Source organism: Salmo salar, unplaced genomic scaffold (genome assembly GCF_905237065.1).
Source record: "Salmo salar unplaced genomic scaffold, Ssal_v3.1, whole genome shotgun sequence".
In the NCBI taxonomy this organism is placed as follows: domain Eukaryota; kingdom Metazoa; phylum Chordata; class Actinopteri; order Salmoniformes; family Salmonidae; genus Salmo; species Salmo salar.
In genome coordinates this window covers 3,282-28,323 of record NW_025549287.1, presented here as the reverse complement: position 1 = coordinate 28,323, position 25,042 = coordinate 3,282, and the positions used below count along the sequence as shown (strand labels likewise).

At 52.3% G+C, this 25,042-nt stretch overlaps 5 non-coding genes and 5 pseudogenes across 5 annotated transcripts; all 10 read right to left on the bottom strand.

Moving 5' to 3' along the window:
* LOC123736312 (U5 spliceosomal RNA) lies at positions 1-117 on the bottom strand. The gene has a single exon (XR_006766048.1). It is a non-coding gene; the product is annotated as a U5 spliceosomal RNA (small nuclear RNA).
* A 439-nt stretch (positions 118-556) lies between these two features.
* LOC123736300 (uncharacterized) lies at positions 557-735 on the bottom strand (annotated as a pseudogene).
* A 5,665-nt stretch (positions 736-6,400) lies between these two features.
* LOC123736310 (U5 spliceosomal RNA) lies at positions 6,401-6,517 on the bottom strand. The gene has a single exon (XR_006766047.1). It is a non-coding gene; the product is annotated as a U5 spliceosomal RNA (small nuclear RNA).
* Positions 6,518-6,991: 474 nt separating this feature from the next.
* Positions 6,992-7,162, bottom strand: LOC123736320 (uncharacterized; annotated as a pseudogene).
* Positions 7,163-12,890: 5,728 nt separating this feature from the next.
* Positions 12,891-13,007, bottom strand: LOC123736309 (U5 spliceosomal RNA). Its single transcript, XR_006766046.1, has one exon. It is a non-coding gene; the product is annotated as a U5 spliceosomal RNA (small nuclear RNA).
* Positions 13,008-13,579: 572 nt separating this feature from the next.
* On the bottom strand, positions 13,580-13,757 carry LOC123736302 (uncharacterized; annotated as a pseudogene).
* A 2,459-nt stretch (positions 13,758-16,216) lies between these two features.
* LOC123736308 (U5 spliceosomal RNA) lies at positions 16,217-16,333 on the bottom strand. The gene has a single exon (XR_006766045.1). It is a non-coding gene; the product is annotated as a U5 spliceosomal RNA (small nuclear RNA).
* A 531-nt stretch (positions 16,334-16,864) lies between these two features.
* LOC123736321 (uncharacterized) lies at positions 16,865-17,039 on the bottom strand (annotated as a pseudogene).
* Positions 17,040-22,697: 5,658 nt separating this feature from the next.
* LOC123736307 (U5 spliceosomal RNA) lies at positions 22,698-22,814 on the bottom strand. Its single transcript, XR_006766044.1, has one exon. It is a non-coding gene; the product is annotated as a U5 spliceosomal RNA (small nuclear RNA).
* Positions 22,815-23,301: 487 nt separating this feature from the next.
* On the bottom strand, positions 23,302-23,479 carry LOC123736311 (uncharacterized; annotated as a pseudogene).
* Positions 23,480-25,042: the final 1,563 nt, after the last annotated feature.

Sequence of the window (25,042 nt, the reverse complement as noted above, 5' to 3'; positions counted from 1 at the left end):
GGCTCTGCCAGAAGCAAAGCCCTTCCAAAAATACGTTGAACTCGTAAGTGTTCCTCTCCACGGAAGTCTTTAGTAAAAGGCGAAAGGCTTGTGCGTAATGAAGAGAAACCAGAGTCGTATGGAAGTCAGAGGTCGGGGCCCGAGACACACACGGTGCACTCTAGGCCGGGTCCCCGCGGGTGGTCCCCGAACCCACTCTTCCAAGTTTTCGAGGGCTGTGGGTAAAAAGTCACAGACAGACAGACAGACAGACAGACAGACAGACAGACAGACAGATAGACAGATAGACAGATAGACAATCCTGGTGAAGTGATTGTATTTTTGGGGGGGGGCTCAAAAACACACACACACACACACACACACACACACACACACACACTCCTGGCCAAGGTTTTTTTTTTTTTTTTTAAGTAAAATGGCGGGAAAACGGGGGACCCCCATGAAGGGGGCTTCGCACTTGTTTCAGTTTGGATGATTCTTCTTTTTCATTCCTTCTCTTCTTCTGCTAGCTGTTTTACATACTTGGTGTATTTCTTTTTCCTTGACAATGGGAGAAAAGTGTTGCACCGTTCCCGGAGGTACTGCAATACCGGGTCGATGCGTGGAGCGGACGGAGCAAGCCCCATTTCCGACTCCCTGTTCGAAAAATCCATTTAATATGTAGTCCCCCGATGGGGGACGTATCAGATATTAAACTGATAAGAACAGATTTTTTTATAGAAAAAAATAATTTATTACATTCAATGCCATTCATACAATACAAAACAATACAAACTCATACATTCCATCCAAACACAAATAATAATGGCATTTTTAATTCAAAAACCAAACGAAAACCCAAAACAAAAACTCAGGGGAGCATCATCCCTCCCCGTCATCCTAAACACTAACTTTCCCTATCTTCCCGTCCCTAATCTAAAATAACCCCAGCCCTAATCCCCCCTTCCATCTCTCCCCGGGCAGCATGCTGCCCCACTTCCTCTCCTCCCTCTTCATCCTCCCTCTCAAATCTCCTTCCACCCTCCTCACTATTCCTTCCACCCCCCATCTTTCCCTGTCTTAACCATGTTCTGCCTGGCTTCCCACAGCCCCCGGCTTAAAGAGGCTCATGAGAAGCCAGAGCAGAAACCTATCCCTATCCGTCCCCCTCGCTCTCCCTACACCTCTCTCTAGCCTAGCCCAAGTCAAAACAAAATCCCCTCTAACCCTTCCTAACAACACCCGTGCCTTTGCCCATACTACTCCGGCAATGGCAAAGTCCCAAAAGACATGGCGCACAGTCTCCTCCCCGCCACAAGAAAGCCTTGGGCAGGTGGGGGATCGCGCCAAGCTATGCCGGTACATGGTGGAGCGTACCGGCAAACACTTGTGGAGGCTCAACCAATTCAGGTCCTTGAGCCTGTTGTCTAGACCCCGCGCCTGCACTCCTTCCCAGACCACCGCCGGGATGCCCACTACAGGTGCCGGACTTACTGCCCGTCTGACCTCCTCGTACAGGTGCCTGTGGTCTAAACCTACTCGGGCGACTTCAACCTCGGGATGTGCACGCAGCCACTTGGCCGCATGACCAAAGTGCCACGGCAGCTGTTCCGCCCGAGGACCCGTGTTAGACCACACCATTACGCTTCTCGCCTGATACGAGAAGAACACCCGCAGGAGGTAACCGGACGGGTGTAGTACTGGCTGAGCAAGCTCCGTCAACAGAAAGGAAACAAAAATTGCGTCCAGCTTGAGGGGGAGATGTGGTACCCCCCTACCTCCCTCCCCGATGGGACAGATCATGCGTGCCCTGGCGACCCACTCGTACCTGCCACCCCACATGAACTGAAACACCAGCCTCACTAGATGCCTCCTCAGACAAGCCGGCAATGGGTAGATGTACGCCAAGTACAATAGAGATGGCAATACATCCACCTTGAGAACCAGGACCTTGCCCAAAAAGGACAACGACCTAGCCCTCCACATTGCTAGCTTCTTCTGTACCACTGCGATGCCCATGTTCCAGTTCAGCGTCGCTGAGCCGGAGGTCTCAAAATGGACCCCGAGTATCCTCAGGGCCCCGTTACAGAGAGATAACCCTCCGGGCACATCCGTCCTACCACTCCATCTTCCGAAAAACTTAACGGAAGACTTTGCGTGGTTAAGAACCGCCCCCGACGCTCGGGTGAAGTCCCCAATGATGGCAAGGGACCTTGTCAGGCACGAGTCCTTGCAAAGCAGCAAGGAGGTGTCGTCGGCGTACTGTGTCAACTTTACACGGAGACCGCCACTTCCAGGAATCAGCAAGCCTTCCACCCCTGTGTCCGCCCTAATGGCAGCCCCCAGAGGCTCCATGTACAGAACGAAGAGGAGTGCCGAGAGCGGGCATCCCTGCCTGACCCCAGACGAGAGGTCAAAAACATCACCTAAGTGACTGTTTACGCTAACCCGGCACCCCGCTCCGACATATAAAGTACGGATCCATCCTATAAACTTTTCCCCAAATCCTAATCTACCTAACACCCTGAATAGAAAGGATCTATTCACGCGATCAAAGGCTTTCGCCTGATCAAGCGCTGCTACCATTAAAGGCAGCCCTCTGTCTTCTACCCAAGCAATGGAGTCCCTGATCAACTGTAGGTTCCACCTAATAGAGCGTCCCTCTACCCCGCACGTCTGATCCTCATGGACGACGTAGGGAAGGGCTGTGCGCAACCGGTCCGCTAAGACCTTTGCTAAGAGCTTATAGTCTACACACAGCATGGTCAATGGCCTCCAGTTGCCCAGGTCAGTTGCTTCCCCCTTCTTATAAAGAAGTGACAGCACACCGACAGCCATTGATCCCCCTGGGAGCCCCGTCTCGAGGATGGCCTTCAAGACTTCGAGGACCACTGGTCCAAGTATACCCCAAAACTTGAGGTAAAACTCGGCCGGCAACCCATCCATCCCAGGCACCTTCCCTTTTCCCATCCTCCTGAGAGCACTCTCAACCTCCTCGAGGGAGATCTGAGCCTCCATCGCATCTCTAATGTCCTCCGGCAATCGCCGGGACAGGTGTTCTAAAAACACATTTCCCTGCTCTACATCTATTTCCCTCTCCTTAAATAAACCTCGGAAATGATCAGTTGTCACCCTGACCATCTCCTCCGGCTTTCTAACTATACTGCCATTTTCTTCCCTAACCCTATGCATTACCTTCCTACTCTGCCTACCCCTAACTGACTTAAAGAACATAGCGGAACAAGTCTCATTATGTTCTAAAAAGCCATTATGCGCACGCTCCAGGAAAGCTCGAGCCTTCCGCTCCTGCAGCTCCCTGAGCTGCGCCTTCAGGTCAGTGGATCTCTCCCAGTCAATTGACCCGCCGAGGTTGCCTGCCTCGTACTCGAGTTCAATCAACCTTTGGATACGATCCACCTCCCTCCTTTCCTCCCTTTTTGTCCTCCTACAATATCCTATTATAAAAGCCCTAATCCTTACCTTAACTAAATCCCACCACTCTAACACCCCCTCGCACATGGACCGGAGGCCTTCAAGCCCCCGAAAGAAACCAAAAAAGGTGTCAACGAAAGCTTGCTCCTCCAGCACATCCCGATCTAATTTCCAGTACCCCCTACCGAAGAGGCAGACTGGCGACCCCACCTGCAGGAGCACCCCGTCGTGATCCGAGAAGAACACAGGCAACAGCCGCCCAGACAACTGACCCAAAGACCTAGATAGGAAAATGTAGTCGAGCCTCCGCGCAACCCCCCGGGAGTTGCGCCATGTGGGACCAGCCATTGTCGGAGTAGAGTGCAGGCCTCCATCAACCAGACCATGGCACGCCATTAGCCCGGTGATGGCGCCTGCACTACTCTCTCCCCTACGCCTAAATCTATATTAAAATCCCCCCTATCACTAAGTGCCTATTTGTAACACACAGGGGCGTCAGACAGTCCACCATCTCCCTCCTGTCTGCCGCCACCTGCGGCCCATACACCACCACTAACCTATACCTACTATCCCTAAAAGTGACATCCACCCCCATAACCCTTCCTTGCATCACAACAAACGTGCCCTCCACCTTCACCTCCCTATTCCCAAACAAAATCCCCACCCCTGTAGAATGAACCCCACCTATACACCAAACTGACTCCCCCTTATCCCACTCCCTACTAAACCTGATGACATCCCCTCCATCCCTCAGGTGAACCTCCTGTAAAAAACAAACATCAAAACCCACCCCTTCCAAAAAACTAAAAACCGCCCTCCTCTTAACAAAATCCCTCAAACCCCTTACATTTATACTAAAAATATTAACAGAAAATGTCATTTAAAAATAAAATTCTACATCAACATAATTAAGCCAAAAAATAACAAAAAACAGGAGACTCACCCGATGCTCCCCTGCTTCGTCTCATCCGGCGGGGACGTCTTCTCCTCTCCTGACGTCCCCCCGTCCTCCTCCATCTCTCCAACCCAGGATGCAGGTATGGTGTTAGGCCTTGGAGTTCCCTGCATCCTGGGTTCCCCACCAACACCCTCCTCTCCTCTCTCCCTAAAGGCAGCTGGACTGAGGTCGAGAGCAGGAGATCCCACCTCCCCAAGCAGGAGTTGAGATCCCCCCTCCGACACCCAGCCCAGCGCCACGCCCTGGGAGTCTCCCTCCACCAGCTGTTGGGGGCTGAGGCAAACAGCGATGCCAAAGGCGTTCTTCCCTCCCCATCACACGCTTGGCCACCCCCTCCCCCCCTCACCCCCTCCCTCTCACAGCATGCCGAGCTCCCCCTCTTCCCTTTCTTCTTCTGCTTTGGAGGCAGCGGAGAGACACCACTCCCCCTCTCCGCCAGCTCCTCCACCATTCCCCTCAACTCCTCCACTAGGGCGCTCGACATGCTGTCCCCCCCACTCCCTCACCCCCCTTCCCTCCTCCTCCTCCCCAGCCCCCGCCACCGGCACCCCCTCCACCACCTCTCCCTCCCTTGTCGGTGTCTCTCGCTCCTCCACTCCCTTTCTTCCTTTCAAATCTTCTCCTTTTTCTGCTCCCGTGTCTTCTTTCTCCCCCTGCCCTCCTGCTGTCGCTCCTTGCTCCTCTTCTTTCCGTTCTTTTCTCTTGTCCTTTTCCTGTGATGTCCTTCCTTCCCCTCTTCTTCCCCCATCCCCCGCTCCTGCTCCCCCCCCAGCTGCAGACGCGTATGACCTCTGACGAGCCGGGCACTCCCGCCACAGGTGTGCTGACGAGCCACACCCGTGGCACGCCTTAGGCTCGTCGCAGTCCCTCGCCTCGTGCTCCGCAGATCCACAAATTCTGCACTTTTTTGTGCTGCACGAGGCGAGGATATGACCGTAGGCCATACAACGCCTGCAGAACGGGGGGCTGACGTGCGTAAAACAACGTCCCCCTGTCAGCCCCCAGGGAGAACATCGCAGGAGGATGGAGGTATCCACCCAATCCCGTAGGGTCCTCCCTGAGGAGTGCCTGGAAACCCCGCCTGCCATTCCAGAACCCCAGGGAGTCCCTGAGGAGTCTCGCCGATGATACGTTGTCCATAAACCTCCCCAGGAATGCCCTTACCTCCTCGTCCTTGACGTGCGGGTTGTATATATTAACAGTTACCACCCTAAAGTTATTCTTCGCCATACTTGAGACCTTGTAGTAACTCAAAGGCCTCGTATCTCCCACAGCCTTCACCTTCTTCATGATTTCGTCATGCATTGCCTCGGTGTAAAAGGTGACATCATAGGCTTTCTCTATTGGGTTACCCTGAAGGCATAAAACGTCTTTAACCGTCAGATTCAGGATCCCCATCAAGACAGATCTCCCAAATGTTTCTCTCCCGATTGGCTCCATGTCTTTGCTGCTCCATGCAAACCTCACCGTGTTTACAAGTCCAATCCCAGGAACCGATCTTTTTGGAACATTTTCTGCCATCTTGTCCGGTAAAGCTCTCTTCCAATAAAAAAGAAGCCGCTTGGTGAAAAACCAAATCCTCACAAAAAAAATTACCGCCCTCCTACCTCCGACCTTTTGACTCAGCGAGCTCTGGGGCACCTCGGTACCAAGCTTGATCTGAGCCAAAAGGCCGAGAAGCGATAACCCACAAATTGACCCCTGCACCCGCCGGGCCCCGGGGCCTCGGCAGACCTCATCGGTTTGGCAAAAGTTGGCTCCTCCTCACCCAACGCTTCCCCTGGTGACAGGCGGGTGTGTTTTTTTTAAAAGTCGCTAATGCGTCGTTAGGTCACTAGCTCTTTAATCCTAGTGCGACTATTTGTTCAATGCCCGGCAAATACACCAGTCATCGTCGGGCTTGAACTCAATTGCCCGAGCGACTACTTTGAGTGGAAAAAATACGCCGGTCGGTCAGCCGGCTTCAAGTCAAACGCCTGAGCAAAAAGTCTCGGCGTCATCTCTGTCAATTTCTCTTGAAACAAGATACCGGGCTCTGCCAGAAGCAAAGCCCTTCCAAAAATACGTTGAACTCGTAAGTGTTCCTCTCCACGGAAGTCTTTAGTAAAAGGCGAAAGGCTTGTGCGTAATGAAGAGAAACCAGAGTCGTATGGAAGTCAGAGGTCGGGGCCCGAGACACACACGGTGCACTCTAGGCCGGGTCCCCGCGGGTGGTCCCCGAACCCACTCTTCCAAGTTTTCGAGGGCTGTGGGTAAAAAGTCACAGACAGACAGACAGACAGACAGACAGACAGACAGACAATCCTGGTGAAGTGATTGTATTTTTTTGGGGGGGGGCTCAAAAACACACACACACACACACACACACACACAATCCTGGTGAAGTGATTGTATTTTTTGGGGGGGGGCTCAAAACACACACACACACACACACACACACACACACTCTCCTGGCCAATGTTTTTTTTTTTTTAAGTAAAATGGCGGGAAAACGGGGGACCCCCATGAAGGGGGCTTCGCACTTGTTTCAGTTTGGATGATTCTTCTTTTTCATTCCTTCTCTTCTTCTGCTAGCTGTTTTACATAGCTTGGTGTATTTCTTTTTCCTTGACAATGGGAGAAAAGTGTTGCACCGTTCCCGGAGGTACTGCAATACCGGGTCGATGCGTGGAGCGGACGGAGCAAGCCCCATTTCCGACTCCCTGTTCGAAAAATCCATTTAATATGTAGTCCCCCGATGGGGGACGTATCAGATATTAAACTGATAAGAACAGATTTTTTAGAAAAAATAATTTATTACGTTCTATGCCATTCATTCAATACAAAATCATACCTTTCATACAAAATCAATAGAATGGCATTTTAATTTACAAAACAAAACAAACCAAAAACCCCAAAACAAAACTCAGGGGAGCATCGTCCCTCCCCGTCATCCTACACACTACCTTTCCCTATCTCCCCGTCCCTATTCTAAAATAACCCCAGCCCTAATCCCCCCTTCCATCTCTCCCGTGCAGCGTGCTGCCCCCACTTCGTCTCCTCCCTCTTCATCCTCCCCCTCAAATCTGCTTCCACCCTCCTCACTATTCCTTCCACCCCCCAATCTCTCCCTGTCTTGACCATGTTCTGCCTGGCTTCCCACAGCCCTCGCTTAAAGACGCTCATGAGAAGCCAGAGCAGAAACCTATCCCTATCCGTGCCCCTCGCTCTCCCTACACCTCTCTCTAACCTAGCCCACGTCAACACAAAATCACCTCTAACCCTTCCTAACAACACCCGTGCCTTTGCCCATACTACTCCAGCAATGGCACAGTCCCAAAAGACATGGCGCACAGTCTCCTCCCTGCCACAAGAAGGTCTTGGGCAGGTGGGGGATCGCGCCAAGCTATGCCGGTACATGGTGGAGCGTACCGGCAAACACTTGTGGAGGCTCAACCAATTCAGGTCTTTGAGCCTGTTGTCCAGGCCCCGCGCCTGCACTCCCTCCCAGACCGCCGCCGGGATGCCCACTACAGGTGCCGGACTTACTGCCCGTCTAACCTCCTCGTACAGGTGCCTGTGATCTAAACCTACTCGGGCGACTTCAACCTCGGGTGCGCACGCAGCCACTTGGCCGCATGGCCAAAGTGCCACGGCAGCTGTTCCGCCCGAGGACCCGTGTTAGACCACACCATTACGCTTCTCGCCTGATACGAGAAGAACACCCGCAGGAGGTAACCGGACGGGTGTAGCACTGGCTGAGCAAGCTCCGTCAACAGAAATGAAACAAAAATTGCGTCCAGCTTGAGGGGGAGATGTGGTACCCCCCTACCTCCCTCCCCGATGGGACAGATCATGCGTGCCCTGGCGACCCACTCGTACCTGCCACCCCACATGAACTGAAACACCAGCCTCACTAGAGGCCTCCTCAGACTAGCCGGCAATGGGTAGATGTACGCCAAGTACAATAGAGATGGCAATACATCCACCTTGAGAACCAGGACCTTGCCTAAAAAGGACAACGACCTAGCCCTCCACATCGCTAGCTTCCTCTGTACCACTGCGATGCCCATGTTCCAGTTCAGCGTCGCTGAGCCTGAGGTCTCAAAATGGACCCCGAGTATCCTCAGGGCCCCGTTACAGAGAGATAACCCTCCGGGCACATCCGTCCTACCACTCCATCTTCCGAAAAACTTAACGGAAGACTTCACGTGGTTAAGAACCGCCCCCGACGCTCGGGTGAAATCCCCAATAATGGCAAGGGACCTTGTCAGGCACGAGTCCTTGCAAAGCAGCAAGGATGTGTCGTCGGCATACTGTGTCAACTTGACACGGAGACCGCCACTTCCAGGGATCAGCAAGCCCTCCACCCCTGTGTCCGCCCTAATGGCAGCCCCCAGAGGCTCCATGTACAGAACGAAGAGGAGAGCCGAGAGCGGGCATCCCTGCCTGACCCCAGACGAGAGGTCAAAAACGTCACCTAAGTGACTGTTTACGCTAACTCGGCACCCTGCCCCGACATAAAATGTACGGATCCATCCTATAAACTTCTCCCCAAATCCTAATCTACCTAACACCCTGAATAGAAAGGATCTATTCACGCGATCAAAGGCTTTCGCCTGATCTAGCGCTGCTACCATTAAAGGCAGCCCCCTATCTTCTACCCAAGCGATGGAGTCCCTGATCAACTGTAGGTTCCATCTGATCGAGCGACCCTCTACCCCGCACGTCTGATCCTCATGGACGACGTAGGGAAGGGCTGTGCGTAACCTGTCTGCTAAAACCTTTGCAAGTAGCTTGTAATCTACGCACAGCATGGTCAACGGCCGCCAGTTGCCAAGGTCAGTTGCTTCCCCCTTCTTATAAAGAAGTGACAGCACACCGACCGCCATTGATCCCCCCGGGACCCCCGTCTCAAGGATGGCCTTCAAGACTTCGAGGACCACTGGTCCAAGTATACCCCAAAACTTGAGGTAAAACTCGGCCGGCAGCCCATCCATCCCAGGCACCTTCCCTTTTCCCATCCTCCTGAGAGCGCTCTCAACCTCTTCGAGGGAGATCTGAGCCTCCATCACACCTCTAATGTCCTCCGGCAATCGCCGGGACAAGTGTTCTAAAACACATTTCCCTGCTCTACATCTATTTCCCTTTCCTTAAAAACCTCGGAAATGATCAGTTGTCACCCTGACCATTTCCTCCGGTTTTCTCACTATACTACCATCTTCTTCCCTCACCCCATGCATTATCTTCCCTACTCTGTCTGGCCCTAACCGACTTAAAGAACATAGCGGAACAAGTCTCATTATGTTCTAGAAAGCCATCATGTGCACGCTCCAGGAAAACTCGAGCCTTCCGCTCCTGCAGCTCCCTGAGCTGCGCCTTCAGGGCTGTGTATCTCTCCCAGTCAATTGACCCGCCGAGGTTGCCTGCCTCGTACTCGAGTTCAATCAACCTTTGGATACGATCCACCTCCCTCCTTTCCTCCCTTTTTGTCCTCCTACAATATCCTATTATAAAAGCCCTAATCCTTACCTTAACTAAATCCCACCACTCTAACACCCCTCGCACATGGACCGGAGGCCTTCAAGCCCCCGAAAGAAACCAAAAAGGCGTCAACGAAAGCTTGCTCCTCCAGCACATCCCGGTCTAATTTCCAGTACCCCCCTACCGAAGAGGCAGACTGGCTGCCCCACCTGCAGGAGCACCCCGTCGTGGTCCGAAAAGAACACAGGCAACAGCCGCCCAGACAACCGACCCAAAGACCTGGCTAGAAAAATGTAGTCGAGCCTCCGCGCAACCCCCCTGGAGTTGCGCCATGTGGGACCAGCCATTGTCGGAGTAGTGTGCAGGCCTCCATCAACCAGACCATGGCAAGCCATTAGTCCGGTGATGGCGCCTGCACTGCTATCCCCACTAATCCTAAATCTATATTAAAATCCCCTCCTATCATCAAGTGCCTATTTGTGACACACAGGGGCGCCAGACAGTCCACCATCTCCCTCCTGTCTGCCGCCACCTGTGGCCCGTACACCCCAATTAACCTATATCTACCCTCCCTATAAGTTACATCTACCCCTAAAACCCTCCCCTGCATTATAACAAAAGTGCTCTCTACCTTAATCTCCCTATTCCCACACAAAATCCCTACCCCTGTTGAGTGCACCCCTCCTATACCCCAAATCGATTCTCCCTTAACCCACTCCCTCCTAAATCTACAAACATCCCCACCATCCCTCAGGTGAACCTCCTGTAAAAAACAAAAATCAAACCCCACACCCTCTAAATAACTAAAAACTGCCCTTCTTTTGACAATATCTCTCAAACCCCTAACATTTAAAGTAACAAAAGTTACACTTGATTTCATAATTAAATAAAATAAAAACAAAAACATACCACCCAACTGCTAAATCTCAAAACACCCAAAACAAAAACAGGAGACTCACCCGATGCTCCCCTGCTCCATCTCCTCTGGCAGGGACGTCTTCCCCCTCCCCTGACGCCCCCCCCCCTCTTCCTCCATCTCCCCAATCCAGGATGCAGGAATGGTATTGGGCACCCGAGTGCCCGGCATCCTGGATTGGCTACCCAACTCCTCCTTCCTTTCATTTGTCAGGCTCAGGATGTGGGATCCCATGTCCCCAAGCAGGTAACAAGATCCCCCCTCGTTTGCCCAATCCTTAACCGTGCCTGGGGGTTCTAAACCCACCAGGAGTGGGGGCGAGGGAGACACCAACTCCGACCCCAACTTTTCTCCCTCGCCCATCGCGCGCTTGGCCTCCCCCTCACCACCCCTCTCCCTCCTGCTTTCCATCGGAAGCCCCCTCCTCCTCCCCTCTTCTTCGGGGATGGCGGCAAAGGGGGAACACTACCCACCTTCCCCGCCAGCTCCTCCACCATCCCCCTCATTTCCTCCACCAGTGCGCTCGATGTGTCACTATCCCCCCACTCCTTCACCCCCACTTCCGTCTCCACCGCTCCCCCTGTTCCTGTCACCGCGCCCTTCTCCACCTTCTCTCTTTCTTCTGTCGCCGTCTCCTGCCTCTCCACTCCCTTGTCTCCTTCCGCTTCCTGCTCTTCCTCTCCTTCTGCTCCGTCCTTCTTGCTCCTTTTCTCCTCTTCTCTTGGTGCCTCTGTCACCACCTCCTCCTCCCGTGTGGTCTTTCCCTCTGGGCTCAATCCGGTATCCGGCCCCTTCCTCCTCTTCTACCCCCCATCCCCTGCTCCACCTCCAGCTGCAGACGCGTATGACCTCTGACGAGCCGGGCAATCACGCCACAGGTGCACTGATGATCCACACCCGTGGCATGCCTTCGGCTCGTCACAGTCCTTGGCCTCGTGCTCACCCGACCCACAGAATCTGCACTTCCTTGTATTGCACGAGGCCAAGACATGACCGTAGGCCATACAACGCCTGCAGAAAGGAGGCTGACGGGCATAATACAAAGTTCCCCTGTCAGCCCCCAGGGAGAACATCGCAGGGGGATGGAGGTAGCCCCCCACGCCCTTTGGGTCCTCCCTGAGTAAAGCCTGGAACCCTCTCCTCCCGTTCCAGAAACCCAGGGAGTCCCTGAGGAGCCTTGCTGAGGAGATATTGTCCATGTACCTCCCCAGAAAGCCCCTCACCTCTTCATCTTTGACGTGGGGTTATACATATTCACGGTGACCACCCTAAAATTGTTCTTTGCCAAGCTGGTCACCTCATAATGGCACATCGGCTTTTCCTTGCCCACCTCTCTTGCCCTCTTCAGCACTTCTTCGTGTTTTTCCTCACTATGGAAAGTCACATCATAGGCCTCCTCCGTTGGATTCGCTTGGAGGCACAGAACATCTTTCACTGTCAACTTCATGCTCCCAATCAAAATGGTTCTCCCAAAAGTCTCTCTCCCGAACGGCTCCAACTCCTTGTTCCTCCAAGCGAATCTCAACGTGTTCGCTATTCCAATAGCTGGCATTTTGGTTGCTGAGTTTCGTGCCATTCTAAACAGAAGAATGACACACTTTCTTGAAAAAAAGCTCTCTCTCTAACAGAAGCCACTTGTGGGAGAAAAAACGCTGAAAAAAGAAAAATAACTATTCTTCACTCAAAAAAAAACAAAAAACTCCCTACGCTTTCCTACCTTCGACCTTTTGACTCAGCGGGCTTTGGGGCACCTCGGTACCAAGCTTGATCTGAGCCAAAAGGCCGAGAAGCGATAACCCACAAATTGACCCCTGCACCCGCCGGGCCCCCGGGGGCCTCGGCAGACCTCATCGGTTTGGCAAAAGTTGGCTCCTCCTCACCCAACGCTTCCCTGGTGACAGGCGGGTGTGTTTTTTTTTAAAAGTCGCTAATGCGTCGTTAGGTCACTAGCTCTTTAATCCTAGTGCGACTATTTGTTCAATGCCCGGCAAATACACCAGTCATCGTCGGGCTTGAACTCAATTGCCCGAGCGACTACTTTGAGTGGAAAAATACGCCGGTCGGTCAGCCGGCTTCAAGTCAAACGCCTGAGCAAAAAGTCTCGGCGTCATCTCTGTCAATTTCTCTTGAAACAAGATACCGGGCTCTGCCAGAAGCAAAGCCCTTCCAAAAATACGTTGAACTCGTAAGTGTTCCTCTCCACGGAAGTCTTTAGTAAAAGGCGAAAGGCTTGTGCGTAATGAAGAGAAACCAGAGTCGTATGGAAGTCAGAGGTCGGGGCCCGAGACACACACGGTGCACTCTAGGCCGGGTCCCCGCGGGTGGTCCCCGAACCCACTCTTCCAAGTTTTCGAGGGCTGTGGGTAAAAAGTCACAGACAGACAGACAGACAGACAGACAGACAGACAGACAGACAGACAATCCTGGTGAAGTGATTGTATTTTTGGGGGGGGCTCAAAAACACACACACACACACACACACACACACACACACACACAATCCTGGTGAAGTGATTGTATTTTTGGGGGGGGCTCAAAAACACACACACACACACACACACACAATCCTGGTGAAGTGATTGTATTTTTGGGGGGGCTCAAAACACACACACACACACACACACACACACACACACACACACACACACACACACACACCTCTCCTGGCCAATGTTTTTTTTTTAAGTAAAATGGCGGGAAAACGGGGGACCCCCATGAAGGGGGCTTCGCACTTGTTTCAGTTTGGATGATTCTTCTTTTTCATTCCTTCTCTTCTTCTGCTAGCTGTTTTACATAGCTTGGTGTATTTCTTTTCCTTGACAATGGGAGAAAAGTGTTGCACCGTTCCCGGAGGTACTGCAATACCGGGTCGATGCGTGGAGCGGACGGAGCAAGCCCCATTTCCGACTCCCTGTTCGAAAAATCCATTTAATATGTAGTCCCCCCGATGGGGACGTATCAGATATTAAACTGATAAGAACAGATTTTTTTTTTTTTTATAAAATATATTTATTACGTTCAAAACCCAACAAAAATCTTATACAAATCAATCAATTCAAACACAAATTCCATTAAACATTTCAAAACTATTCAATAATAACCAAACCCAAAAACCAAAAGTCATGGGAGCATTTTCCTCCCCTTCCCATCTACAAACCAAAACCCACACCAAAAATCAAAGAAAAACTCACCCCATCCCGACCGACGGGGACGCCTTCTCCACTCCTGACGCTCCCCGTCGGCCGCCATCCCTCTCCCCTGGTTGCGGTAACAGCGCCCGACACTCGCTCACCCTGCGTCCCGTACCCCACACTTAGGTCTACCACCCTGCCCTCCTCCTGACTCCGGCCCGGGGACCCCACGAGCCCAAACAGGGAGCTTAAGCCTCCCTCCATCGCCCAATCCTGTGCCATGCCTGTAAGGTCAAGCTCAGACAGGGGTGTAAAGGTGAATGAAGAGGGAACCCAAGAGGGCCCTGCAACCTCACCCTCCCCTCCACCCTGATCTGCCCCCCTCCCTCTTTTACCACCCGTCCTCCTTGAGCGCTCCCCTCTTTTCGACCTCTTGTGTGGTGGAGTAAAAGGCAAAATGTTTTCATAGCTTGCCTCCTTCTCCACCTCCACCCGTGATTTCACCTCTTTACTGTCCCCCCACTCCTTCACTCCTTCTCCTACTGGTCCCGCCACCACTACCTTCTCTGTCTCCTCCCTTTCTGTCTTTTCCTTCTCCACCACCTTCTTCCCTGTCTCCTTCCTTTCTGTCTCTTTCTTCTCCACCACCTTCTTCCCTGTCTCCTTCCTTTCTGTCTCTTTCTTCTCCACCGCCGTCTTCCCAGTCTCCTCCCTTTCTTTCTCTTTCTTCTCCACCGCCATCTTCCCTGTCTCCTTCCTTTCTGTCTCTTTCTTCTCCACCGCCGTCTTCCCAGTCTCCTCCCTCTCTGTTGCCTTCTCCGTCTCCTTCCTCTCCCCAGCCGTCTTCTCTGGCCCCTTCACTCTCCTGTCTCCTTCCTCCTCCTGCTCTCCTTCAGCCTCCTGCCCTTCCGTTTCCACTATGCTGTTGTCTTCTTTTTCTCCTCCCGCTTCCGTTTTCTCCTCCTCTTCCACCCGTGTGTCCGCTCCCTCTGTTCCAGTACTTGGTTCTTGGTCCCTCCTACCCCCATCCCCGGCTCTCGCTCCCCCCCCAGCTGCAGACGCGTATGACCTCTGACGCGCCGGGCATTCACGCCACAGGTGCGTTAACATACCACACCCGTGACATGCCTTCGGCGCGTCACAGTCCCTCGCCTCGTGCTCCGCAGATCCACAATACCTGCACTTCTTTGTGCCGCACGAGGCGAGGATATGACCATAGGCCATACAGCGCCTGCAGAACGGGGGCTGACGTGCATAGTACAACGTCCCCCTGTCAGCCCCCAGGGAGAACATCGCCGGCGGATGGAGGTAACCCCCCAACCCCCCAGGGTCCTCCCTGAGGAGTGCCTGGAAACCCCGCCTGCCATTCCAGAACCCCAGGGAGTCCCTGAGGAGCCTTGCCATTGAGACATTGTCCATATAGCGCCCCAAAAAGGCCCTCACGTCCTCATCCTTAACATGTGGATTAAACATGGTCACTGTGACCACCCTGTAGTTGTTCTTCACCAGGCTGGTCACCTGGTAATGGCACAGGGGCCTCTCCTTCTCCACCTCTCTCACCCTCCTCATTACCTTCTCGTACATATCCTCCTTGTGAAACGTCACATCATAGGCACCCTCCATCAAATTCTCTTGGAGGCATAGCACGTCCTTTACCTCAAGTTCCAGGGTCCCCATGAGAATTGTCCTCCCAAAGGTCTCTCTCCCGAACTGCTCCATATCTTTATCCTTCCAAGCAAAACGCACCGTGTTTGCCATGCCTATTCCTGGCACCCCCTTGTAGCGTGCCATTTCCGTCCAGGCTAATGACACGCTTCTTAATACCAAACCAACTCTCTTTCAAAAGAAGCCAAAAAAACTGGAAAACAAAAACTATTTTCCTCTCAAAACCAAAAAAACTACCGCCCTCCTATCTCCCGACCTTTTGACTCAGCGAGCTCTGGGGCACCTCGGTACCAAGCTTGATCTGAGCCAAAAGGCCGAGAAGCGATAACCCACAAATTGACCCTGCACCCGCTCGGTTCCCGGGGCCTCGGCAGACCTCATCGGTTTGGCAAAAGTTGGCTCCTCCTCACCCAACGCTTCCCTGGTGACAGGCGGGTGTGTTTTTTTTAAAAGTCGCTAATGCGTCGTTAGGTCACTAGCTCTTTAATCCTAGTGCGACTATTTGTTCAATGCCCGGCAAATACACCAGTCATCGTCGGGCTTGAACTCAATTGCCCGAGCGACTACTTTGAGTGGAAAAATACGCCGGTCGGTCAGCCGAGCTTCAAGTCAAACGCCTGAGCAAAAAGTCTCGGCGTCATCTCTGTCAATTTCTCTTGAAACAAGATACCGGGCTCTGCCAGAAGCAAAGCCCTTCCAAAAATACGTTGAACTCGTAAGTGTTCCTCTCCACGGAAGTCTTTAGTAAAAGGCGAAAGGCTTGTGCGTAATGAAGAGAAACCAGAGTCGTATGGAAGTCAGAGGTCGGGGCCCGAGACACACACGGTGCACTCTAGGCCGGGTCCCCGCGGGTGGTCCCCGAACCCACTCTTCCAAGTTTTCGAGGGCTGTGGGTAAAAAGTCACAGACAGACAGACAGACAGACAGACAGACAATCCTGGTGAAGTGATTGTATTTTTGGGGGGGGCTCAAAAACACACACACACACACACACACACAATCCTGGTGAAGTGATTGTATTTTTTGGGGGGCTCAAAACACACACACACACACACACACACAATCCTGGTGAAGTGATTGTATTTTTGGGGGGGCTCAAAACACACACACACACACACACACACACACACACTCCTGGCCAATGTTTTTTTTTTTTTTTTATTTATTTTTTTAAGTAAAATGGCGGGAAAACGGGGGACCCCCATGAAGGGGGCTTCGCACTTGTTTCAGTTTGGATGATTCTTCTTTTTCATTCCTTCTCTTCTTCTGCTAGCTGTTTTACATAGCTTGGTGTATTTCTTTTCCTTGACAATGGGAGAAAAGTGTTGCACCGTTCCCGGAGGTACTGCAATGCCGGGTCGATGCGTGGAGCGGACGGAGCAAGCCCCATTTCCGACTCCCTGTTCGAAAAATCCATTTAATATGTAGTCCCCCGATGGGGGACGTATCAGATATTAAACTGATAAGAACAGATTTTTTTTTTTGAAAAAATAATTTATTACAATCCATACCATTCATACCATACAAATCAAAATTTTCATTCAAAGTAAATCCATCATGGTATTTTTAATTCACAAAACAAAGAAAAACCCAAAACAAAAACTCAGGGGAGCATCATCCCTCCCCGTCATCCTACACACTACCTTTCCCTATCTCCCCATCCCTATTCTAGAATAACCCCAGCCCTAATCCCCCCTTCCATCTCTCCCGTGCAGCATGCTGCCCCCACTTCCTCTCCTCCCTCTTCATCCTCCCCTCAAATCACCTTCCACCCTCCTCACTATTCCTTCCACCCCCCAATCTCTCCCTGTCTTGACCATGTTCTGCCTGGCTTCCCACAGCCCCCGCTTAAAGAGGCTCATGAGAAGCCAGAGCAGAAACCTATCCCTATCCGTGCCCCTCGCTCTCCCTACACCTCTCTCTAGCCTAGCCCACGTCAATACAAAATCACCTCTAACCCTTCCTAACAACACCCGTGCCTTCGCCCATACTACTCCGGCAATGGCACAGTCCCAAAAGACATGGCGCACAGTCTCCTCCCTGCCACAAGAAGGTCTTGGGCAGGTGGGGGATCGCGCCAAGCTATGCCGGTACATGGTGGAGCGTACCGGCAAACACTTGTGGAGGCTCAACCAATTCAGGTCCTTGAGCCTGTTGTCCAGGCCCCGCGACTGCACTCCTTCCCAGACCGCCGCCGGGATGCCCACCACAGGTGCCGGACTTACTGCCCGTCTAACCTCCTCGTACAGGTGCCTGTGATCTAAACCTACTCGGGTGACTTCAACCTCGGGGTGCGCACGCAGCCACTTGGCCGCATGGCCAAAGTGCCACGGCAGCTGTTCCGCCCGAGGACCCTTGTTAGACCACACCATTACGCTTCTCGCCTGATACGAGAAGAACACCCGCAGGAGGTAACCGGACGGGTGTAGTACTGGCTGAGCAAGCTCCGTCAACAGAAATGAAACAAAAATTGCGTCCAGCTTGAGGGGGGAGATGTGGTACCCCCCTACCTCCCTCCCCGATGGGACAGATCATGCGTGCCCTGGCGACCCACTGCACCTGCCACCCCACATGAACTGAAACACCAGCCTCACTAGAGGCCTCCTCAGACTAGCCGGCAATGGGTAGATGTACGCCAAATACAATAGAGATGGCAATACATCCACCTTGAGAACCAGGACCTTGCCTAAAAAGGACAAAGACCTAGCCCTCCACATCGCTAGCTTCTTCTGTACCACTGCGATGCCCATGTTCCAGTTCAGCGTCGCTGAGCCGGAGGTCTCAAAATGGACCCCGAGTATCCTCAGGGCCCCGTTACAGAGAGATAACCCTCCGGGCACATCCGTCCTACCACTCCATCTTCCGAAAAACTTAACGGAAGACTTCGCGTGGTTAAGAACCGCCCCGACGCTCGGGTGAAGTCCCCAATAATGGCAAGGGACCTTGTCAGGCACGAGTCCTTGCAAAGCAGCAAGGATGTGTCGTCGGGCGTACTGTGTCAACTTGACACGGAGACCGCCACTTCCAGGGGATCAGCAAGCCCTCCACCCCTGTGTCTGCCCTAATGGCAGCCCCCAGAGGCTCCATGTACAGAACGAAGAGGAGAGCCGAGAGCGGGCATCCCTGCCTGACCCCAGACGAGAGGTCAAAAACGTCACCTAAGTGACTGTTTACACTAACTCGGCACCCTGCTCCGACATATAATGTACGGATCCATCCTATAAACTTCTCCCCAAATCCTAATCTACCTAACACCCTGAATAGAAAGGATCTATTCACGCGATCAAAGGCTTTCGCCTGATCTAGCGCTGCTACCATTAAAGGCAGCCCCCTATCTTCTACCCAAGCGATGGAGTCCCTGATCAACTGTAGGTTCCATCTGATCGAGCGACCCTCTACCCCGCACGCCTGATCCTCATGGACGACGTAGGGAAGGGCTGTGCGCAACCGGTCCGCTAAAACCTTTGCAAGTAGCTTGTAATCTACGCACAGCATGGTCAACGGCCGCCAGTTGCCAAGGTCAGTTGCTTCCCCCTTCTTATAAAGAAGTGACAGCACACCGACCGCCATTGATCCCCCGGACCCCCGTCTCAAGGATGGCCTTCAAGACTTCGAGAACCACTGGTCCAAGTATACCCCAAAACTTGAGGTAAAACTCGGCCGGCAGCCCATCCATCCCAGGCACCTTCCCTTTTCCCATCCTCCTGAGAGCGCTCTCAACCTCCTCAAGGGAGATCTGAGCCTCCATCACATCTCCGGGACAAGTGTTCTAAAAACACATTTCCCTGCTCTACATCTATTACCCTCTCTTTAAATAAACCTCGGAAATGATCAGTTGTTACCCTGACCATTTCCTCCGGTTTTCTAACTATGCTACCATCTTCTTTCCTCACCCCATGCATTATCTTCCTACTCTGTCTGCCCCTAACCGACTTAAAGAACATAGCGGAACAAGTCTCATTATGTTCTAGAAAGCCATTATGCGCACGCTCCAGGAAAGCTCGAGCCTTCCGCTCCTGCAGCTCCCTGAGCTGCGCCTTCAGGTCAGTGGATCTCTCCCAGTCAATCGACCCGCCGAGGTTGCCTGCCTCGTACTCGAGTTCGAGCAACCTTTGGATACGATCCACCTCCCTCCTTTCCTCCCTTTTTTTCCTCTTACAATATCCTATTATAAAAGCCCTAATCCTTACCTTAACTAAATCCCACCACTCCAACACCCCCTCGCACATGGACCGGAGGCCTTCAAGCCCCCGAAAGAAACCAAAAAAGGTGTCAACGAAAGCTTGCTCCTCCAGCACATCCCGATCTAATTTCCAGTACCCCCCTACCGAAGAGGCAGACTGGCGGCCCCACCTGCAGGAGCACCCCGTCGTGATCTGAGAAGAACACAGGCAACAGCCGCCCAGACAACTGGCCCAAAGACCTAGATAGAAAAATATAGTCGAGCCTCCGCAACCCCCGAGAGTTACGCCATGTGGGACCCGCCATTGTCGGAGTAGTGTGCAGGCCTCCATCAACCAGACCATGGCAAGCCATAAGCCCGTTGATGGCGCCTGCACTACTATCCCCCGCTAACCCTAAATCTATGTTAAAATCCCCACCTATCACCAAGTGCCTATTTGTGACACACAGGGGCGCCAGACAGTCCACCATCTCCCTCCTGTCTGCCGCCACCTGTGGCCCATACACCACCACTAACCTATATCTACTATCCCTAAAAGTGACATCCACCCCCAACACCCTCCCCTGCATTACAACAAAAGTGCTCTCTACTCTAACCTCCCTATTCCCAAACAAAATACCCACCCCCGTAGAGTGAACCCCACCTATACCCCAAATTGACTCCCCCTTATCCCACTCCCTACTAAACCTGATGACATCCCTCCATCCTCAGGTGAACCTCCTGTACAAAACAAACATCAAAACCCACCCCTTCCAAAAAACTAAAACCGCCCTCCTCTTAACAAAATCCCTCAAACCCCTTACATTTAAACTAAAAATATTAACAGACAGTTTATTTATAAATTAAATCCTAACCCTAATTTCAACAAAATAACTTCAAAACAAAATTAACAAAAACAGGAGACTCACCCGATGCTCCCCTGCTTCAGCCTATCCGGCGGGAACGCCTTCTCTCCTGACGTCCCCCCGTCCCTCCTCCATCTCTCCAACCCAGGATGCAGGCATGGTGTTAGGCCTTGGAGTGCCCTGCATCCTGGGTTCCCCACCAACACCCTCCGTTCCTCTCTCCCTGGAGGCTTCTGGACTGAGGTCGAGAGCAGGGGACCCCAACTCCCCAAGCAGGAGTTGAGATCCCCCTCAGACACCCAGCCCAGCGCCACGCCCTGGGAGTCTTCCTCCACCAGATGTTGAGGGGCTGAGGAGAACAGCGAGGACAAGGGCGTTCTTCCCTCCCCCCATCACTCGCTTGCCCCCCTCCTCCCCCCCACAGCCCGCCGAGCCGCTCCTCCTCTTCCCTTTCTTCTTTGGTGTTGTATGTAACGGAGAGACATCACCCCCCCTCCCTGCTATCTCTTGCACCATTTCCCTCATCTCTTCAATGAGGGCACTCGCCACACTGTCCCCCCACTCCCTCACCCCCTCCTCCCCATCCACAGTCCCTGCCACCGGCACCCCCTCCACTGTCGTTCTCTCTCGCTCCCCCACTTCTTTTCTTCCTTCCACCTCTTTTCCTCCTTCTCCTTCCGGTCCTTCTTCTTCCGTTCCTTCTCTGTTTCCTTTGCCTCCTGATGCCACCTCTTCCTCCTCCTCCTTTCGTTCGGCCGTCTTCTCAGGGCCTGTGTTCCCTTCTTTCCCCTGTTCTTCTCCCCTTCCTCTTCTTCCCCCATCCCCCGCTCCTGCTCCCCCTCCAGCTGCAGACGCGTATGACCCCTTACGAGCCGGGCATTCCCGCCACAGGTGCGCTGACGAACCGCACCCGTGGCATGCCTTCGGCTCGTCACAATCCTTCGCCTCGTGCTTTCCAGATCCACAAAATCTGCACTTTCTTGTGCTGCACGAGGCGAGGATGTGGCCGTAGGCCATACAGCGCCTGCAGAAAGGGGGCTGACGTGCATAGTACAACGTCCCCCTGTCAGCCCCCAGGGAGAACATCGCAGGAGGATGGAGGAATCCACCCAGTCCCTCAGGGTCCTCCCTGAGGAGTGCCTGGAACCCTCTCCTTCCGTTCCAGAACCCCAGGGAGTCCCTGAGGAGCCTTGCTGATGAAACGTTGTCCATAAACCTCCCCAAAAATGCCCTTACCTCCTCGTCCTTTACATGCGGGTTATAGATATTCACCGTCACAACTCTGAAATTGTTCTTTGCCAAACTTGAGACCTCATAATTACTCATGGGCCTCACACCTCCCACAGCCTTCGCCTTCTTCATGATATCATCATGCATTGCCTCTGTATAGAAAGTTACATCATAGGCTTTTTCAATTGGGTTAGCCTGAAGGCATAACACGTCTTTCACCATTAGCTTCAGGATCCCCATTAAAACAGATCTCCCAAAACTTTCTCTCCCGATTGGCTCCATTTCCTTGTTGCTCCATGAAAACCTCACCGTGTTTGCAAGCCCAATCCCTGGAACCGATCTTCTTGGTCTACTTTCCGCCATCTTGTCCAGTATAAAGCTCTCTTCCAACAAAAAAGAAGCTACTAGTTAAAGAAAAGGAAATAGTGGAAATCCAAATCCTTCAAAAACAAAAAATACCGCCCTCCTATCTCCGACCTTTTGACTCAGCGAGCTCTGGGGCACCTCGGTACCAAGCTTGATCTGAGCCAAAAGGCCGAGAAGCGATAACCCACAAATTGACCCCTGCACCCGCCCGGGCCCCGGGGCCTCGGCAGACCTCATCGGTTTGGCAAAAGTTGGCTCCTCCTCACCCAACGCTTCCCTGGTGACAGGCGGGTGTGTTTTTTTTTAAAAGTCGCTAATGCGTCGTTAGGTCACTAGCTCTTTAATCCTAGTGCGACTATTTGTTCAATGCCCGGCAAATACACCAGTCATCGTCGGGCTTGAACTCAATTGCCCGAGCGACTACTTTGAGTGGAAAAAATACGCCGGTCGGTCAGCCGGCTTCAAGTCAAACGCCTGAGCAAAAAGTCTCGGCGTCATCTCTGTCAATTTCTCTTGAAACAAGATACCGGGCTCTGCCAGAAGCAAAGCCCTTCCAAAAATACGTTGAACTCGTAAGTGTTCCTCTCCACGGAAGTCTTTAGTAAAAGGCGAAAGGCTTGTGCGTAATGAAGAGAAACCAGAGTCGTATGGAAGTCAGAGGTCGGGGCCCGAGACACACACGGTGCACTCTAGGCCGGGTCCCCGCGGGTGGTCCCCGAACCCACTCTTCCAAGTTTTCGAGGGCTGTGGGTAAAAAGTCACAGACAGACAGACAGACAGACAATCCTGGTGAAGTGATTGTATTTTTGGGGGGGGCTCAAAAACACACACACACACACACACACAATCCTGGTGAAGTGATTGTATTTTTTTTGGGGGGGCTCAAAACACACACACACACACACACACAATCCTGGTGAAGTGATTGTATTTTTTTGGGGGGGCTCAAAACACACACACACACACACTCCTGGCCAATGTTTTTTTTTAAGTAAAATGGCGGAAAACGGGGACCCCATGAAGGGGCTTCGCACTTGTTTCAGTTTGGATGATTCTTCTTTTTCATTCCTTCTCTTCTTCTGCTAGCTGTTTTACATAGCTTGGTGTATTTCTTTTCCTTGACAATGGGAGAAAAGTGTTGCACCGTTCCCGGAGGTACTGCAATACCGGGTCGATGCGTGGAGCGGACGGAGCAAGCCCCATTTCCGACTCCCTGTTCGAAAAATCCATTTAATATGTAGTCCCCCGATGGGGGACGTATCAGATATTAAACTGATAAGAACAGATTTTTTTTTTTTTAGAAAAAATAATTTATTACGTTCTATGCCATTCATTCAATACAAAATCATACCTTTCATACAAAATCAATAGAATGGCATTTTAATTTACAAAACAAAACAAACCAAAAACCCCAAAACAAAACTCAGGGGAGCATCGTCCCTCCCCGTCATCCTACACACTACCTTTCCCTATCTCCCCGTCCCTATTCTAAAATAACCCCAGCCCTAATCCCCCCTTCCATCTCTCCCGTGCAGCGTGCTGCCCCCACTTCGTCTCCTCCCTCTTCATCCTCCCCCTCAAATCTGCTTCCACCCTCCTCACTATTCCTTCCACCCCCCAATCTCTCCCTGTCTTGACCATGTTCTGCCTGGCTTCCCACAGCCCTCGCTTAAAGAGGCTCATGAGAAGCCAGAGCAGAAACCTATCCCTATCCGTGCCCCTCGCTCTCCCTACACCTCTCTCTAACCTAGCCCACGTCAAAACAAAATCACCTCTAACCCTTCCTAACAACACCCGTGCCTTTGCCCATACTACTCCGGCAATGGCACAGTCCCAAAAGACATGGCGCACAGTCTCCCCCTGCCACAAGAAGGTCTTGGGCAGGTGGGGGATCGCGCCAAGCTATGCCGGTACATGGTGGAGCGTACCGGCAAACACTTGTGGAGGCTCAACCAATTCAGGTCCTTGAGCCTGTTGTCCAGGCCCCGCGCCTGCACTCCCTCCCAGACCGCCGCCGGGATGCCCACTACAGGTGCCGGACTTACTGCCCGTCTAACCTCCTCGTACAGGTGCCTGTGATCTAAACCTACTCGGGCGACTTCAACCTCGGGGTGCGCACGCAGCCACTTGGCCGCATGGCCAAAGTGCCACGGCAGCTGTTCCGCCCGAGGACCCGTGTTAGACCACACCATTACGCTTCTCGCCTGATACGAGAAGAACACCCGCAGGAGGTAACCGGACGGGTGTAGTACCGGCTGAGCAAGCTCCGTTAACCTGTCTGGGCTAGGTGGGACGATTTCGTCCCACTTGGCTAACATCCGGTGAAAATGCATAGCTTCACAATTCTAAATCCACTATCGTTATATTAAACATTTATGTAAATACATGTAGGTTACAGTTTTTAAAAGCTTAACATCTTGTTAATCCAGCCAGTATGTCAGATATCAAAAATGTTTTGCGGCGAAAGCATACATTATAATAATCCGAGGACAGCTCCCGCACACACAAGCATTACTGGCATTTTCCAACCAAGCATTAGCGTCACTAAAGTCAGAAATGGCAATAAAATAATCAATTACCTTTGAAGATCTTCTTCTGGTGGCAATGCCAAGTGTCCTAACTACTTAGTGAATGTCAATTATGTTTGATCAAATCCATTTTTATAGCCTAACACGAAACATTTGTAAACCGCTTGCGTCGTGATTTCCGTCTCCTTCAACTTTGGACGTGACATTCGTGGTAATTACACTCACAAAACAAACGTGTATCTAGTCAAGGTTGGCTTCAATGCAATCCTCTGATTGTTAGTGACACATCAACCTTGATGGTTTTTTTCCTGGGACGTATTGACCGAAAGAAGCCGATTTGAAGACA